The sequence below is a fragment of the Macaca nemestrina genome, chromosome 1, assembly GCF_043159975.1.
Source record: "Macaca nemestrina isolate mMacNem1 chromosome 1, mMacNem.hap1, whole genome shotgun sequence".
Classification (NCBI taxonomy): Eukaryota; Metazoa; Chordata; class Mammalia; order Primates; family Cercopithecidae; genus Macaca; species Macaca nemestrina.
Window position 1 is genome coordinate 174,070,590 of NC_092125.1, and position 18,843 is coordinate 174,089,432.

The 18,843-nt window shown below is 42.3% G+C and overlaps 1 protein-coding gene across 18 annotated transcripts in view; it reads right to left on the minus strand.

Annotated features, from left to right (window-relative positions):
- The window catches only part of LOC105495149 (FGGY carbohydrate kinase domain containing), a 440,526-nt gene that overhangs the window by 159,882 nt on the left and 261,801 nt on the right, over nucleotides 1-18,843 (minus strand). The gene's annotated exons all lie outside the window — the stretch shown is intronic.

Here is an 18,843-nt window from a genome sequence, read left to right on the forward strand (position 1 = left end):
CATTTCTAAAAAGTTTTCGTTAGGTGTTCCCTGATACACCAGTGAACAACAGAAGAGAAAGTATGGGTCGGGACAAAGGCCCATCGTGATTCTAGTCCTGACTCTGCCCAATTCTCAGCCAGGTGATCTTAAGTAAGGTAGCCTTTCTGAGCCTCAGTTTCCTCAACTCCAAAATGGGAGGAATGCATGAATGCTGGAAGACTTTTGTAAAGATTAAGCTGTCACATATAAATGGTTTATTATATGTTAAACGCCAAATAAATGTTAGCTCTCCTTGAAATGAGGCTTGTACGATGGAATAGTCAGGTGACTGGCTGAACAGCCACAGGCAACAGTAATCACAACTATGTAAGGGGGTCTCTAGATTTGTCCTTGGTCTTAGTTTAGTCAACATGCTTAATAATGGAGTAGAAGATGATATAGAAGAAAAGCTTATATTTTCAGATGCTAACACTTGGAAAAATAGCTTATTACAGGATGTGTTCAAATTAAGATTTGAAATTACCTCAAAGAGCTAGAACACTAAGCAAAATTAAGAAAACAGGTAACATTTATTTACTTATATAGTTAAAAACTTATACTTAAAAGGTATTGGTAGTACTCTTTTTCATAGGCTTGGTGGTGGGAATACTGGTGTTCATTTTGGTATTTTGTTTAAACTGTACTTAGACATTTGGTGTACTCTTTGTGTCTGATACAAATATCATTATAAAAACTTCAAAAACAACAAATAGAAACATTTGGTTGCATACTGTATGTCAGACACTGAGCTCAATAAGGCTATAAAAATAAGGCAAAATATTACTACTACTATTACTACTACTACTACTAATAATAATAAAGTGGCATGGTTCCTTTCCTCAAGGAGTTCCTAATCCGACAGGGCAGCGAGGTAGAAATAAAAAAATAACAACAAAACATGGCAAGCGCTATAAAAAGGTAACAGAGGAGTGCAGTACGAGCCCGAAGGAAGGAATAACTCACTGCCTGGGAAAAGAGTGAGCATTTCACAGAGGTGGCCACCTTGAAGCAAGGCCTTGAACGAGGAGGACATACTTGCTTGGGCAAAGAGGAAGGGCAGCCCAGGCAGAAACAGCTATGTAGACAAGGCTAAGAGTCACGAAGCTGTGCACACATTTTGATTTCAGGGAGCTCCATATAAAGTTCTGCATTTTACTTTAAATAAAAGATCACGTGGTTTGAAGGATGGGTATAGTTTTGCATCCACAGATCCTACTGATCTCAAAAATCCAATTTTAAAACAATTATGGTTGGGAAAAAAACCATTGAAAAGAGCCTTTAAATCAGTTAATAATTATAATAATAAATCATATAGAAATAATAAAATAGTCATTGCTAAGAGTTATTTGTATTTATCATATGCTACAGACTCTTCTAGGCTCTTCACCTATATTATCACATTTAATACTCATGACAACCCAATGAGAGAGGTCCTATTATACTTACTTCACAGATGAGGAAATAGAAGCTGCAGGAGGTCAAATAGCTAGTAAATAGAAGAGGAAGGCTTTCAGGATTGAAATTATGAACCACCAACTTATTTCCCTCTCTATAACTAGCTCTCCTCAGCTATAAAATCAATGGATTAAACTAGAAATGTTTAATATCTCTTTCGTCTTTGGGGTTTTCTAAGATTTCATGAAGTTGAGTCATTCCAGCCCAGCTGGTCAATCAGAACTCTTTAGCTAGCTATTTCAACATAGACTCTGCCCTCATATGGCCTGGGCTTCATGGGATTGTCTTGGGCTAAATCCTGGGGCTTCTTGAAGTCCTCACTTTGTTCTGTTGGTAGTACCCTTAGTACTTGCTGTGCTCCATAACCTGTGGCCAAGATTATTGTGGGTTTTTCTGTCAACTTCATGAGTTGTATTTAATGGCTACTGTGTAAAACATCTTACATTAGCTGATTAAGTATTCAGTAAATATTTATTGGATACACACTGAGTTCAAACTACTGTTTTAAACATGAAAAGATGTAGAAAGACAGACATCACAGCCAGTAAGTAAGTGATGTAGTCTCTGTCCTCCTGAAGTTTACAATCTAGGGGGACTTGGAATTCAGTATGGGCTGGGACATAACCCAGGTATCAAGTGACTTGTAGGTGTACATTTGCATTCAGACTTAGAGTTACCCTGACAGTCTATAGAGTCAAACACCGTCAGTCCATATTATAGCTGGAGACACAGGGATGAAGAGGGTAAGCAAATTGCCCAGGATCATAAACATCAGAAATGATGGAGCTGGGATTAGAAGCCTCTTTCCATGTGCTCCTGCCTCTCTTTGTGGCGATGCCCAAGTTGGCTCAATGAGTGCATGCCATTGGCTTAGTTTCATCTAAGGCAATGTGCCCGTCAGCCGAGTTTCCCTGTGGTGACAAAGCCCAGAAGCCTGCTCACACCTCTTCTGGGAGAGATGACTGGGCTCAGAGCGGGGAGCTGCTCCAGCTCCGTTTGTTCTGCCTGCCTGCAACGCCATCACCCCGAGGCTGGCCTAAGCCTCTGGCAGGGGCAAGAGGCAGGCACCAGGCGCCAGTCATCCTGGGAGGGAACAGGAGGTTTTGTTTTGAGTGCCTCCGGCCAGGTTGGGAATTTTAGAGGGGAGCCACAGGCATGTGTGGGACTGGGTATTTCTGTGGTGGCTCATCTCTCCCTCCAAATGGACTGTGCTATCGTCTTACTAGAGAAAAACCATTTGTACACAATCCAGCCAACTCCTAGATCACCACACGGTACCAAAAGAAAAAAAAAAAAAAGCATAGAGAATTTTGTTTATGAATGGGGGCTCTCAGCACTCACCTTTATTTCTGCATTTCTCCGACTGAATTGTAAATAGCTGTTAATGTCTGCCTCTCCCATGAAATAGTGAGGAGTCATATCTTATCTTAAAGGCAGACACATGGTTTAGTAACATGAGCACAGACTTGGCAGTTGGACAAACTTGGGTAATTCTGGTTAGGTCATTTGCTGACCTGAGACTCAGTTTCCTTATCTGTTGATGGGGATCATCTCATTGATCACAGAGCTGTGTCTAAGTCCTAGATGGGGTAATATATATAAAGATCCTAGGACACAGTATGCTCTCAAGGCATGTTAAGCCACAGATGGCTAAATTCTACTCCTTTTTGGGACAGTGGAAAAGTCTGGTGTCCAAAGAGCTGGGTGCAGGTCCAGCCTCTACTCATTTTTAGCTTCATTTCTTTGGTAGGCTCTTCTTTCTCTTCCCTCCTGGATTCTCCCCTATGTTCATCTCATTCCCTACATCTCTTAGGGTCAGCTCATCCAGTCCTACTTGTGCAATGATAATTTTTACCCCACACTTAGGCCTTGCTCGTGAGCTCCACATGGGACCCTTGACCTGGATGGCTAATCCACATGCCTTGTTCTGTAGCTCTGGGATGAAGGATGGCACATTATATTTTTGACACGTCAGATGTGTCTCTGTCTCAGGATACCATTCTTGACTTCCTGATCATTCATCACTCTCATCTGTCCCACAATAGGTCACGGTGCTCTGTCAAATATTTTTCAAACACAAGTCTTCCTGTTTCCAACTATTGCCACCACGTCAGTCCAGCCCTTCATCATTTCTTGCTTGGGTTATTACGAGGGTGATGAAACTGGATTAAACTCATTTCCCTGACTCAAATAGTGTCCTCCACCCTGTACTCTCTTAAGCCTCACTCAGAGAATCTTTCATACCTCCACCACAATGATCTTTCTAACACACAAATCTAATTCTATCATTTCCCTTACTAAAGTCCTTGAGAAGCTTGTCACGACACATGAGACTGTCTGATTTAGCTTTTACCTTTTTGTCTCATGAAATCCCTTATGTTATCATTTCCCAGTCCTCTGCCCCCATCACTTTTTATTGCACCAAGCCCGTCACAAGTGAGGCCCCAGACTAAGTGAACAACCTGAAATTCCCCATGTGCCGTTTTCTTTCTCAACTCTTAGCGTTCATAAATTCTCCTCTCTCTGATTAGAGGGCACTCCCTCTCGCCATCCCCTGGCTAATTTATATATATTCTTTTTGTTTTTGTTATTATATATATATATATTGAGCCTTGCTCTATTTCCCAGCTGGAGTGAAGTGGCATGATCTCAGCTCACTGCAACCTCTGCCTCCTGGGTTCAAACGATTCTCCTGCCTCAGCCTCCTGAGTAGCTGGGATTACAGGCACCTGCCACCACGCCCAGCTAATTTTTATATTTTTAGTAGAGATGGGGTTTCACCAGTGTTGGCCGGGGTGCTCTTGAACTCCTGATCTCAAGTGATCTGCCCGCCTCGGCCTCCCAAAGTGCTGGGATTACAGGCAAGAGCCACTGCACCCAGCCACTTATACATATTCTTTTAAGAACATGCATAACCCAGCACTTTGGGAGACTAAGGCCGGCAGCTCACTGGAGGACAGGAGTTTCAAGACCAGCCCGGCCAACATGGTGAAACCCTGGCTCTACTAAAAATACAAAAATTAGCTTGGAGTGGTGGCACGTGCCTATAACACCAACTACTTGGGAGGCTGAGGCAGGAAAATCGCTTGAACCCAGGAGGCAAAGGTTGCAGTAAGCCAAGATCGTGCCACTGCACTCTAGCCTGGGCGACAGGGTGAGACGCTGTCTCAAAAACAAACAAACAAACAAATAAACAAACAAAAGAGCATGTGTAACACTGAACTCAATGTTATCTCCTCTAAAAAGCCTTCTATAAACCCTGACTTCTACCACAATGCTGAGTTAGGTACTCCCGCTGCATCTTCACTTAACTCTGTAATTCCTGTATTGTAGCTTGTCGTAACATACTCTGCATGTGTTGTAAGTGTACATCTCTATAAATACATCTGTAATGTGTACTAACAGGTCATGTGTACTTGTTTGTAAATTACATCACTACACATATGCAGGACATGGCTACCATTATCATTAACAGGACAATGACACTAACATTAAGGGCAATAATAGGATATAAAACACATCTAATATTATCTGTAAGCAAGACATGGTTAATAAAGATCGGGCTTACCAAATTTTCCTCTCCTCTATTTGGGGGTTTCAAAACGGTTAAGAGTCTTGGAGTTTGCCCTTCCTAGAAACCCAATCTCTTTATTTCAGTCTCAGCAAAACAAGATATGCACAAAACCTATCCACAGATACCTCCTGAGGCTTAGCAGTTTGAGTGGGCGGGGAGGGCACTGAGCTGGTCTGTCACCCTACCAAACACTCCTCAAATTTGGATAGAGGGAGGCAGTCAAATGTTGCCTGCAATGTCCTGAATTACTTGCAAAGTATTTTGGACTCCTTAAATCCTGAATCCCTTATCCTTTATCATTCTTGAAACTCATATGTGATCACAGATAAAATTTAATCCATATGTTTCTCATTCATTTATAGTTAATGTACCCAGATTGCTTTGCAAGAGAGATAGAATAGCCAAAAAACTTGGAAGCCTTCCAAAAGTTCATCCACATTTTCTCTCTCCTGTAGACAAGAAGCTACACTTGGCCTTCTGTATACAAATGTCTAACTGGCTCCAGTGAGACCAGACTGGTTTTCAGCTTTGAAGGCTCTGAGAGCTGTGTGCCTTCAAAGATATAAAATTATATCATGCATTTTTCACAGTCCAAACAATCTGTAGTGGGTAAACACATATTAGTCTATTCTATGGATCATGCAAGGGAGGAGGAACAGGTGGGGCAGAGTGGGTGCAGGGGAGAGAGCTAACGAGGAGGTAGCGTGCTCCGTCTGCACAATACTCATCAACTGCAGTCTTAGCTCTGTCGCTCTGACATCACGTAGTGAGGTGGATCTTGAGTCAGAACCATATCTTCTATTTCTGTCAAATCCTCCAGGAGTGGGCATAGTACTAATTATGAATTAGTTCTCTAATAAGGCAAAACCAATGCTCTTTGTTTGATTCTAAACTGGCTGGTAGGAAAAATAGCTCCCTCCTGCAGACTTCAGAGTTCTGTTAAAAGGATGCCTGAGGGGCAGGCAGTCTCCAGCCGAGAGTCTCTGCTGTGTGACCTTGGTCTTTGGGGTGTTCATCTGAAAACTGGGACAAATAAGACCTCTCGTACAGATCCGTAAAGATTAAATGTGGCAGAGTCTATTACTGGCCTTGGTGCAGTGCCGGGTACATTCAGTGACCTAGAGAAATGTAGCCTGTGTTAATATCATCACCTCCATACAAGCCAGGGTGAGTTTCTTATTTATGGATTGGAGCTCATGTGGGGGTTTAATTTTTTTTTAAAGACTTGACACTATCTTCACTAGAATTCTGAAGCTAGGTTCAGAGGTTATACTGGCTCTAGACAAGAGGGAGAAAGAATCAACACAATCACTCAGATGGGTTGATTTCTACTTGTAAGATCTGTCGGTGGGCATAAGTAAAATTGAGGGTTTACCCTATTTACCGCATATTGTATAAAGGCAAGGACAGCCTTGCTTGATTTATATCCAAGCATCTTTTACTAAAAGTCAGAATTTCTGTGCATAAGCATCAATCGTTGCCTTTTGGAAGTATTCCCCAATAGAACCCACTCTTGCTTCTCAGGCTTAGCTCAGAGGAATTCAGGATACATCCATACCAGTCTAGACCTGAAGAATCCTGACCTTCAAAACACTTTCTCCATTTTTGGTGGGATAGAAGAGGAGAAGACTACACTGAATAGGCAAAAAGAATTCAAAAACTCTCCATAGACACCTGGGTAGCTCCCCTGCTTGATTGCAAAAGTATTATGAACTGAGAGGTGTTTATCAAATATCAGTGGAAGTGATGAGGGTGAAGGAATTTAACCCTTCCACCTTCTCTATAACAAACGGGATTGACGAGAGGATTAAGAAAGTGTGATGGCTGGATGGGAGGAAGTCAGCAGAAGAGAATTGAAGAGACAGGGTCTGAAAGCCTACATTCCCTAGCCACCTGACATGTTACCTGGGACAGCACACGGCGGCACATGTGCCAGCACATCTGTGGCAGGCAGAACTGCTCACAGCCTCTTTCTTGCCAGGTCTGGACTAGGCCTGTGAATCCTTCCCAGGCCTGGGTGCCTGGGAGCCACTGCAATCAGCAGGGTGACCTATCTGTGAAAGATGGGCCACTTTCACACACATTCTTCCAGCTAAGATACTAGGCAAGCCTGAGTCACTCCCAGTTTTGATGGAAAAGGAAACTGAGCTTCAGAAAATCAACTCAAGTTCCTTCCTGGGCTTACACATAGGGCAGAACCAAGACTTAGACCCAAATCTGACTCACAAGTCCATATCCTTCCTAAGACACATTTTTTTTTTTTTTTTTGGAGAAAAAAAAAAGATTGAAATAAGGAGAAGCAAGGAAATAGCAGGCAGATAGCACCTTCTTCCACATTAGGTCTGGAGGCAGCCTAGATCCTTCTGTGCCCTGAATGGAGTATGTCCCTTGGTAAATTCAAGAGAGGTAATGGGATTTTCCTATGTCAGGAAAAAAGAAAAAAAAAAATCACACATTTCAGTGGTATCTTTTCCCTCTTCTCCATATTCAACATTCTCTAAAAATGTTAAGTGAGCCTCATGTTAAAGAAAAAAAGAAAACACTTAAAAATTGTTTTTCTATTTAAATGAATTTCTATAAAACAGAAATGGTTTGTAACACAGAGGCGAGGGACACTAGAAAAGAAGAAAGAGCCCTCGGAGGGAAAGTGGATCCCAGAGGGCTTAACCTCTGCCTGTGCTCTATAAAAGATCACGCTAATATGTAAGGTATGTAAACACTGCAGAACAATCAGAAACAAATGAAATGATGGCTTCAGAGTAACAGTATTCAGCTGTGGGCAACAGCCAGGAGGCAGCTTTTGTTATGAACAGATCATAACAAAATGCCTCCGATATGAAGCAGGCCTGATTTTAACCCTTGGAATAGGCTATCTAGGGTATGAACATGTGTCTGGGGCCCATCTGGACTTCCTTAGAAGAAAAAAAGGAAGGAAAGCAACTGTCTGTGAAATATATGACATGATGTAGGGTAGAGTCAGTCCTGTAAGAGTGGCTCAAATAGAGATTTTTTTTTGGAGACAGAGTCTCGCTCTATCACCCAGGCTGGAGTGCAATGGCACGATCTGGGCTCACTGAAACATCCGCCTTCTGGACTCAAAGGATTCTTCTGCCTCAGTCTCTCGAGCAGCTGCGACTACATGTGCTCACCACCAAGCCTGGCTAATTTTTTGTATTTTTAGTAGAGATGGGGGTTTCGCCATATTGGCCAGGCTAGTCTCGAACTCCTGACCTTGTGAATTGCCTGCCTCGGCCTCCTAAAGTACTGGGATTACAGGCATGAGCCACTGCGCCCGGCCAGACATTATATATTATTGATCTGTAACATATTTAGCTCATAAAGCAACCTGTGCCAATTATAATTGCTCTTATTATCATTTTTTTATAAAAAAGGCATTACAAATGAATGCAGTGGGGGAAAAGGGAGGGAAGGCAACTAACATTTGCCAAGCAGCTACTACATGCTGTTTGTTTCATATTCTTATCTATAATCTTCATGATAATCTACCATTTCCTTTAGTTTACAAATAAACCGTGGCTCACAGAAGGTCAAAGCCTTGCTCATTGTCCTACAGGTACCAAGCAGCAGAATGGGTATTTGATCTGGGTCTGACTCCAAAGCCCATTCCTTTTATACCCAGCTGCCTCTCAGCTACTTGGGAAACAGGAAAGTCAATGAACGTAGGGGCATCAGTGGAACCAGCCCTTCCCCTTTCCAGACATTTTAGCTTTTGTTGTGTGTTTCCAGAGAGGGGCCCAAGTGTCAGGATGCTGCCCATGGGTATTCTCAAGAATGAACCCAAACCCCATTTCTGGAGATCTGTGCACTTTCCTTCTCTCTCTCCACTCATCCTGTGGCAATCAGAGACAAGATAAAATGAAACTGGCTACCAGGGTCAGCCTGGCCTCCAGGATGTGTGAATTCCGGCAGAACTCTCTGTGTGTTGATACCCTCTGTGCACGGTGTGGGCTTATTTGCCATTGGCCTGGCAATTTGAGAATTTGGCTCTCACCTGCAGGACAGATGTCAGACTCAGGAGTAGGAGCTATTTTTCCATTTCATTGGCTTGCTCTCGTACGGTGTGACTGAGCACTCAGCCTTGGTAGGAGGAAGCAGCCCTTCATGCCTAGTGCTGATTGCTGAGGCGTGGGGGCTGGTGAAACTGATTCCTTGGGTGCCTGGTGCCAGGAAGAAGCAGGGTTGGGGCATACCCAGGTCAGGAATCAGAGATTCGTGCAGCAAGTTTGAGGCCCTCTTGAATCGTGGCTTCTTCACGTGTAAAAGACAGACAAGGATATTCACCTTTCAGGACATTTGGGAAAATTAGAGGCAATGTTAGACAAACCCTACATACTGCCTTCACATAGTAAATAATCAACATGTGAGAGCTAATTATTTAACTTTCTGTACTCTATTTTTTTAAGCTAGGAAATGTTTCATCTACATGTTTCTGAGTTCAGAGTCCAGACTAGTATGGTTAATCCTGGTAAGATACAAACAACAAAGGTGCTGGTAGAGGGGAGGGGATGGCTACAAATGCAGTAGGTCGGGGTGGAAGAAATCCAGGTCTTAGTTTTCCATGCCAGACCATGAGGGTTGCTGGGTTCTTTATTTGTGTCCCTAGTGGGTTGATGGTAAAGAGACATCAGATGTTTACATTTGAGGGATTTGTGTTAATTGTTGTCAGGAGTTTACACAATACCTGCCCTCCAGGGTTGCAGAGCTATGAACTACAGCCTTTTGTGCAGAGCCCCTGGCTTAGTTTCTGACACAGAGTAGGTGCCTAATATGGGATAGGAAAGTAGAGGCCAGGAAGTATCTGGGGCTCTTGGGAATCAAGATTCTCCAGAACAGAGACAATTCACATGACCCTTCGGCAAACATTTAGCTGAGCACCTTCTACGGGTCAGATCCTATGAAAAAGAGAGATAAAAAGATACTGTCCTTGTCCTTCTTTTCCATGCAGTTGGGATGTCTGACAGTTAATGCAAGAATGGCAACATATTCTGATAAGCACCTCAATAAAGGTATAAGTTCTTAGGATAACATCAGCTTGAAGAAGGCATGGTTTGGCTGGAAGGTAAACTATACAGTAAGAATTTTTAAAACTCACAAATGTTGGATTGACATATGTGTGATCAAAAGACAGTGGTTTTATTTGCACTCTCTCATTTTATAATTATCACAAGCCTGTGAGATAGGTATCTTTATCCCCATTTTAAAGATGAGGCAACTGAGAATTAGCGGGGTTATGTAACTTGCCCAAAGACAGGCAGCCACGGAGCAGATGTGAAAATAAAATGCCAGACCTCTGAGTGGAAGGGCAGGTAGTTGTCAGATCCTGAAGAACCCTTCATGACATGCATAAATAGAATTCTGTTTTTCTTGAGGGCAATGGGAAGATGATTCCCATTTATATGTTGGTTGCCTTGTAACTAGATGTCCACAAACCCACTGTGGACCCTTTCAAGCATGCATTCAGGATAACCCAGCTGAACTTGCACAGTGGTTCATTTCTGTTTGTTTTGATTCACTCAGCAAATGCTCCTTGTCTGTTCTGCTGCCGATGGTTCTTGTGGTTACAGGCCACATAAATGTCCCACACAGAGCTGGGCCTTCCCTAGCCCTCTGGAGCTACTGGGCTCCAGATCAGCTCCAGGGTGTGTCAGTATGTGTGTTTTCTTCTATTTTACCCAATCAGCAGTTCTACACAGAGGAAAAGAGGCTTTGCCTCAAATGCATTTCTCCAAGAAGTCCTTCACTGCCTCACCTCGTTCTGTCCATCTACTCTTCCCCAAATCCCCCTCTCTACCACCTTTTTTCCAGGCTTTGAATTGCCCAGCCCTGCTCATTTCACCTGGTCTTTTAAACCACCTGAGCAGCCCAGGAACAAAAGCCAACATGTAAGTGGTGAGCCGTGAACACTTCCGAGTGACAGGGGGCAGCTGTCAGCCGCACCAGACCTGCTTCCGCCCCGCACTATCATCTCTCTCTCATTCATAACAGGTCTCATGTTGAGGGTCTGCATTTGAATTTGGGCCTTCCACTCCTTACTCTCTTTGACATCTTTGGCTTAGACATGTTCCACTGGCTCTCCTGGCTCGGGGTGTCTTGGTGAGGGTGACCGTCTGGAGGTGGACTCAGATCAGGGCACTAGCCTGGCACCAATATCCTGGAAGGGTGTGTGCATGTTGTGAAGGGCAAACGTGTTCTCTCATTGAGGAAATATCCCTCAAGTGGGCTCCCCATTAAGCTTCCTCCATGCCCAGTCCATTTCCTAAAATGTCTCCAAATAATCAAGGTTTTCTAGAGAGCTTTCATGCTCACCAGTTCAACCAATCCTCAAGTTACCTCCATAAAGTAGAAAAGATCTGCATGTTCTTAGATGAAGAAATGAAGCCTCAGACATATCAAATGAATTATTCAAGTTTACCTAGATTGAAAGTGTCAATGTCAAAAATAAGACCTGTATTTTTATTTCTAAGGCTAGCAAGTTTTCCATTGACATAATATTGACAAGGAATGTACATCATTTCAGAGAAGTCAGAATCACCCTGACAGTTCCCCAATGCCATCATCCTACCAGTTTCTTGTAGGATGATGTGCCAAAGAGAACTTCATTCACTGAAGCTTTGATTCAGGTAAGAAGAAAGATGTTGCATAGGGATACTTCCTGTAGTTAGTTACATCATAGTATAAAAGGACCTGCAGGCATTTATTTTTCCTTAGTGGCAGTGACCAGATACTATGAGATCATCAGCATGGGGTGAGGAGGCTCTCCACAGAGCCTACGCCAGATCTTCCTACAGATGTTCCTGGTGAAGCTCAAGGACAGGACCTGAGCATTACAGACACCAGTACACATCTGTGGCATTACAAAATGGTAAACTCCTTTGGATCCTCAAGCATGGGAGAGCCTTCAAAATATCAAAAAAGGTGAGTATTCAACACTGTCACATCTCTAATGTTTGCCTCACTTCAGACCTGAATCCAGGTGAGTGATTATTTCTTTCAAAATTTCCTGAAAGCTGATTTTGTGTGAGGAGCTGTATGAGGCCCCGGTGATATAGAAATGAATGCTCCACAATATCTGCCCTCAAATAATTCACAGCAAGGAAGACATGATCCAGGTAACTAACAACAAACACAGAAGGATATGCACCATGACAGAGGTACGTACCATGGACGCACATAGATACACTGTCTAATCTAGTATGAAAGCTTGCAGCAAGAGGATCTTAGATGCCTGAGCTAAATGTAAAGGGTAAGTAGGACTTAGGAGAAGGAGTAGAGGGAAGGGTGCTATAGGCAGAGGGACAGGAAGCAGAGAATAGAGAGTGCTCTGTGCCACAGATGAAGGACAGAAACTGTGAGGGGTAATAGTGCAACGTGAGGCTGGAGAGGTCGTCACAGGCCATACTGTGCAGGGAATAATCAGACTTGCTAAGGATTTAAAAGTAATTACCGTAAGGACAATGGAAAAGGAGAAGAATAACATGATTCCAACTGGTAGAAGAAGTAATGGCCAAGACCTTTTCCCTTCTGGGACTCAATTTTTGCATCTGAAATTAGAATACCGAATTGGATGACTTGTGGGGTTTTTTTTTTGTTTGTTTGTTTGTTTTTTGAGACAAGGTCTTGCTCTGTTCTCCGGTTGAAGTGCAGTGGGCATGATCATGGCTCACTGCAGCCTCAAATTCTTGGGTTCAAGTGATCCTCCTGCCTTAGTCTCCTGAGTAGCTGGGACTACAGGTACCCACCACCACCAATCCAGCTTTTTTTTTTTTTTTTTTTTTTTTAAGAGAGAAGGGTCTCACTATGTTGCATAGGCTGGTCTCAAACTCCTGGCCTCAAGTGATCTTTCCACCTTGGGATTACAGGCTGAATGATCTTTAAAGTTGTTTTTGGGTCTATTACTCTGACAATTTATCAAATAGATGATCACAGCTAAACAAATATTTTTCATGTTATTATAGAGTTGATAGCTAAGCATAATATATTGGTCCCTGAAAGATCACTTAAGTGCTAATGAAGGAGAAAGGACACAAACTTTTGCTTTAGGTAGGCTGCATTCAAAGGCAGGTCTGCTACTTACTAGCTGAGTAAATCACTTATGCACTTTCTCTCATGTATAACTAAGGGATAACAATGCATTTTAGGATCACTATAAGGATTCAATAACACCAAATATTTCAAAATACCTGGCACATAGCAGTTATTCAACAAATGTCCACTGACTTTTAATTGGACAGGGTAGACTGTTTACTGTAAAATGTCTATTACATGCTAGTCTTTGGGTATGGAGAGATGAATAAGCCACAGCCCTCCAAAGCTCAAGAACTGATGGGAGAGACACACAGTTAATACATTTTTAGCAAATAAAATGTTATGAATGCAGCAAAAGAAGCAATGTTATAATGAAAAGGTGTTATTTAAGCTGGTGACCAATAGCTTATAAACAATCTATTTAAGATAAAATTCAGTGTGCGTCACTCAGAAGAAGTTGTGAGATAATTTGACATCCAGGTTCCATTTTCTCCAATAGAAATGTTCTCAACTAGGGATCCTGATTAAATTTCCCCTCATGCAAATGGTCTCAGGGAATAAAAATAGGAAGGAATAAAAAGATAAAAAATTAGAAAAAGCATTTGTCCATCCGTAAATTTTTAACTTTTCCAAGTTTTGTTATAAAATATTACTGTCCTCTTGGCCAAAAACCTAATGCAGATCTCACTGCGGAGGTGCAGCACTAAGGAGACTGATTGGTCTTCTCCCCCAAGGCATTTCAGGGAAGAGAGAAAATGACTTCATGCGCTCAACAGTCAATGTCATTTCCCCAATGTATACATTACATGAGAAGTTTATCAAACTCCTTACTGGCCACCACCATTTAGCTTTGCAATGCAAACGGTCAGGTGCATTTCAACTGCTAAACAGGCCAAGGGACAGAAAAACTGTCTACCTTCTATAGTCATAGGAAAGGTCACTCAACAGAAGAGATGGGCTTTTCCCTAAAATATTAAGTGAAAGATGTTTGAAGAAAATGAGTAACATATAATATGTGATTGGGACTTTTTTTGTGTGATGAAGAGGAAGTAGGAGAAAAAGAAGGAGACATGAAAATAACCTGCAGTAGGATGGAGGGATTGAAAATTCTAGGTTTAGGATTCATACAGTTGCATGCAGTTAAAAAACAGCTCCTTTACAATTCTACAACATGAGAAGGACCTGCGGTTGCTGAATTTGTCATCTCTAAAACCTTAACATCAAGAAAGAACAAGAGTCTGAAAGGCCCACAGTGTAGTGGTTAAGGGGAGAAACTTGATTAAAGCAAAATAACACCAAAAACTTTGCGTTCTGGGGAAAGAGGAATGAAATCTGACTCAGGCTGTGTCACAGAGGAGGTTGGATGAAACTGGAGTCTGAGAGGATGCACAGGATTCTAAGAGGCTCACCTGGGGCCGGGGTGTCACGAGGAGGGGGTAAAGGGAAGCTCTCTTGCCAGAAAGAACAGCATGTGGAAAGGCTGAAGCAAGTTAGGAAGCACCCTCCACTTGAGAGTCTACTACATGCAAGGCACTTTCAAGGGGCTGGAGATTCAACGGTGAAAAACCAAAGTCTTGTCTTCATGGAACTTACAGTCCAGTGGAGCGTAGGATGATAATGGTGTGTAGAAAAATAAGGAAAGATGGAGAGGTCAAGCAGTGAGTGAAGGCAAGTGTGGTTATTTTAATACAGGGTGGTCTGGATAGATCTTAATGACGAGGTTACATTACAACAGAGACTGGAAGGGAGTGAGTGAGTGAGGCATGCAGTTAAGAGTGATGCAGGTGGAGAGATAAGAGCAAGTGCAAAGGCCCTGTGGCAGGGGTATGCTTGCTATCTTACATGAACAGCAAAGAATCAGGGCAGCTGCAGTGCTGTGAACATTGAGAAAGGGGACAGAAGATGAGAGCTGAAAAGTAAGAGGACCAGATCTTTTATTTTTAAGGACACTGGCTTTAATTCTCAGTGAAACACAAAATTATTGAAAGGTTTTGAGCAGAGGAATGACATAATCTGAGGCGAGTTTTCAAGTGGCCACCCTGGTTGCTGTGAGAACAGAATCCAGGGCCCAGTGGTGGAAACAGGGAGACAGTCCGTAGACTGTCAATAAACCAGGAGAGGGAGAACCATTGCTTGAACTAGGTGGTGGGCAGTGGTGGATTCCATCAGTAGAACCGACAGCATTTACTGGAGCAGAATACGAGAAAAAGAGAGAGGCTAAGGATGTTTTCAAGGTGTTTTGACATGGGCAAGTATACGAATAGAATTGTTCTTTCATTTTCTAGGAAAGACAGTGGGAGGAGGAGATTTCATGGGGGCTGAGAGGAATTAGGCTTTTGACACGTTAAATTTTAGGTATCTATTAGAAAGCCAAGAAGAAATGCTGAGTAGGTGATAAAATATTTTAGTCAGGATATCAGGGTCAGGCTGGAGATACATGTCTGGAGGTCATACCCTATACATGGTGTCTTAAAGCTATGAGTCTTAATGAGGTCACTGAAGAAGCAAGGGGAGATAGGCAGAGAAGAGGTCTTGGGCAGAGGCTTAAGGCATTCCAAAATTTAGAAACTGGTGATGGAAAGCAATTAGACAATGAGACCAAAGAGTCAACTACATGCAAGTAAAGGGTTTTGAGGAGGGAGGGCTCAGCTGTGCCCAATGCTGCCAACAGAATGATTTGAATGAGGACTATTGGATTTGAGACAGACAGTGGTCACGGGAGCTCGAAACAAATGGTCAAGGGTTATTTTCATGGAGAAGTTTGTACAAATGTCTGATTGGGCTAAAGAGAGAGTGGGAGGGGAAGAATGAGATTATACAGCACTTGAGAAGCTCTGTGGCAAAGACAATAAATGGGGGAACAGGAGGGTGAAATATAGAGTCAAGGTTTTTCTCCTCCCTCACTCTCCGCCTCCCATTCTTAAGATGGGAGCTATTAAAGCAAGCTGTAGTCTTATATGATTATGTAGAGACAGATTTGCCAATGTAGGAGAGGGACGAGAGAACAACCCCAGCCTTGTGTGTGTTCTGGTTTATTGAAGGATCTGTAGTACAGTTATGGGTGAGCAGGAAAAAACAGCTTTATTCTCTTCTCCCTGGTAAATTTGTTCCATGAACTGTTCTTCCTCATTCCTGGGATGAAATTTCAGGGGGATCCACTGTATTCCTACACTCTTCAATTGTAAGACTCCTCAGGCCAGTTTCTAGCACTAAACATGTACACTCCATTGTAATAATTAAAACTCCCATTTTGGCTAATTGAAAATTCTTCCTCCTGCAGCTACAGTATATTTCAGGCTTAGCGTATACACACCTCAAGGAAGGGGCTTGCTAGCTTCTCTCTCTCCTCCCTCTACTTTTTCCTGCTGGACAGTTGGGTGTTTTGGGGTTCCTCCACACAGGGGTCAAGGTGCCTGGGGAAGGTCTCACTTGATGGATATGGGTTGTTATCTGGCTTCAATATGTCCTCAGGGCGTGGTGCCTGTCTAAAGCTGGCTATCTCTCTCTCCCTCCAGTGGTCTGCCTACAACTCCATTTCAGTCCTGGCCTTCAGGTGATCAACTCCTGCTCTGGGGTCATTCTGCTCCTCTAGTTGAACCTTATGGATGGGATCACTTTTAAGATATCCCCAGCTGGCTCCCTTGTGCTGGACCCACACACCTTTTCCTTGTCTTCACTTTTTGCTCTGTTCTCTCAGATACAATCATCAACCTCAGCCTCTTTCCTTAGTCTTGACCTCTGACTTCTTCCACCTCTTTTATATCCTCAGGGTGACATTTAGCACAAGTTTTATAACATTTTAGCAAGCTCTGCATAGGTGGTCTGGGTTCTGGGGCCTGTTCGAAACCTCCAAGATAGGAAGAGCCCTATGGCAAGATTCTGTTACACGTGGCTGAAACAGAGAGCGTACATGGTAGGAGAGGAGGTGGACAGAGCTGGCTAGGGCTAAATAAATTTTTACTCTCCAGGCAACAAAGAGTCATCAAAGTCTTTTGAGCCGAGAGTTCCAAGTCAGGAAAAGGTAATCAATTTCTGGACACTGAAATTCTAATATTGGGTGTTACTCTAACTTATGAAATGAAGTATCTTTTGAAATAGGAAGTACATATATGATTAGAGCCATCATAAAGCATTTAAAACTACTAATATATTCCTACTTAACTGCCTTTTTTTTTTTTTTTTTTTTTGATAACCAACCTCTCTCCTTTATTCACCAATAAATCCAAATACTTCCTTATTTGGATTTGCCTTACTCAGGCATTCAACACTTTTTTTTTTTTTTTTTTTTTTTTTGCAGGTAAACTTTAGGTTTACCACTATACCCAACCCCTCTCTCCAAGAAATAGTGGAATTCTGAACCCTCTAGTCACACTCTAAGACAATTCTTTGTGAATAATTTTGGCTTACTTCAGAATAATCACTTTCAATACTTCATAGACAACATATATAAATTGAAAGACAGTGGCCAACTTTAAGGAGATGAATGGCCAACTTTAAGAAGAAAATGCAATAAGCAATTATTCCATTAAAGAGAGTAGTATTTTATTTTTGTCCTGATTAAATCATCTTTAACCACCTGGCTTCAGTTCAAATAAAGTTCAGAATCTTTAGGGGCAAAGTCTATTAACTGGAAGCAGAATGCTCTGTGATTGACTCATTCATTTATTCCTTCATATGTCTAATGACTACTGACTGTGCCAGGTGATGGGAGGGGGTAAGGATGGCAGCAAAATGAGCTCAACTGATTGAATAAAGAAAATGAAAGTAGTGATATTTTTGGCTCATGCTAAAAAAGAATTTGCTAGCTTTGAGAATGAAACAGATATTATCGTCCATCCATCCATTCATTCATTGAATGGATACTGAATGCCTAAGTCACAGGCATTGTACTAGATACTGAGTATCCAAAGGTGAGTGAACAGTCTCCTGTCCTAGAGAAGTTCACAGTGAGGATACAATGGTGAATGAATAGTTCCTGCCCTAGAGAAGTTGACAGTATAGTGACAGAGCTCAGTGGCCATAGAATGGGACTATCAAATAAATTCTTAGGGTTATTAAAACACGGACTGCTATTTGCCCTGAATGCTTTGGAAGATCATTTACTCAGTTTCATAAGGAAATTGTGTGTGTGTGTGTGTGTGTGTGTGTGTGTGTGTGTGCCTGTGTGTGTGTGTGTCTGTGTGTCTGTGTGTGTGTGTCTGTGTGTAGATAATCTCTAGCAAGCAAATATCATTCTCACTGGAAAAAATTTACATACATTACCTCTAAGATTAGACATAAGATGAGAATGCTTATTTACTTATTATTTTACTTTAAGTTCTGGGATACATGTGCAGAATGTGCAGGTTTGTTACATAGGTATACATGTCCAATGTTGGACCTACCAACCCGTCATCTAGGCTCTAAGCCCCGCATGCATTAGGTATTTGTCCTAATGCTCTCCCTCCCGTTGCCCTCCACCCCCTGACTGGCCCCAGTGTGTGATGTTCCCCTCCCCATGTCCATGTGTTCTCATTGTTCAACTCCTGCTTATGAGTGAGAACATGCAGTGTTTGTTTTTCTGTCCCTGTGTTAGTTTGCTGAGAATGATGGCTTCCAGATTCATCCATGTCCCTGCACAGGACATGAAATCATTCTTTTTTATGGCTGCATAGTATTCCATGGTATGTATGTGCCACATTTTCTTTATCCAGTCTATCATTGATGGGCATTTGGGTTAGTTCCAAGTCTTTGCTATTGTAAACAGT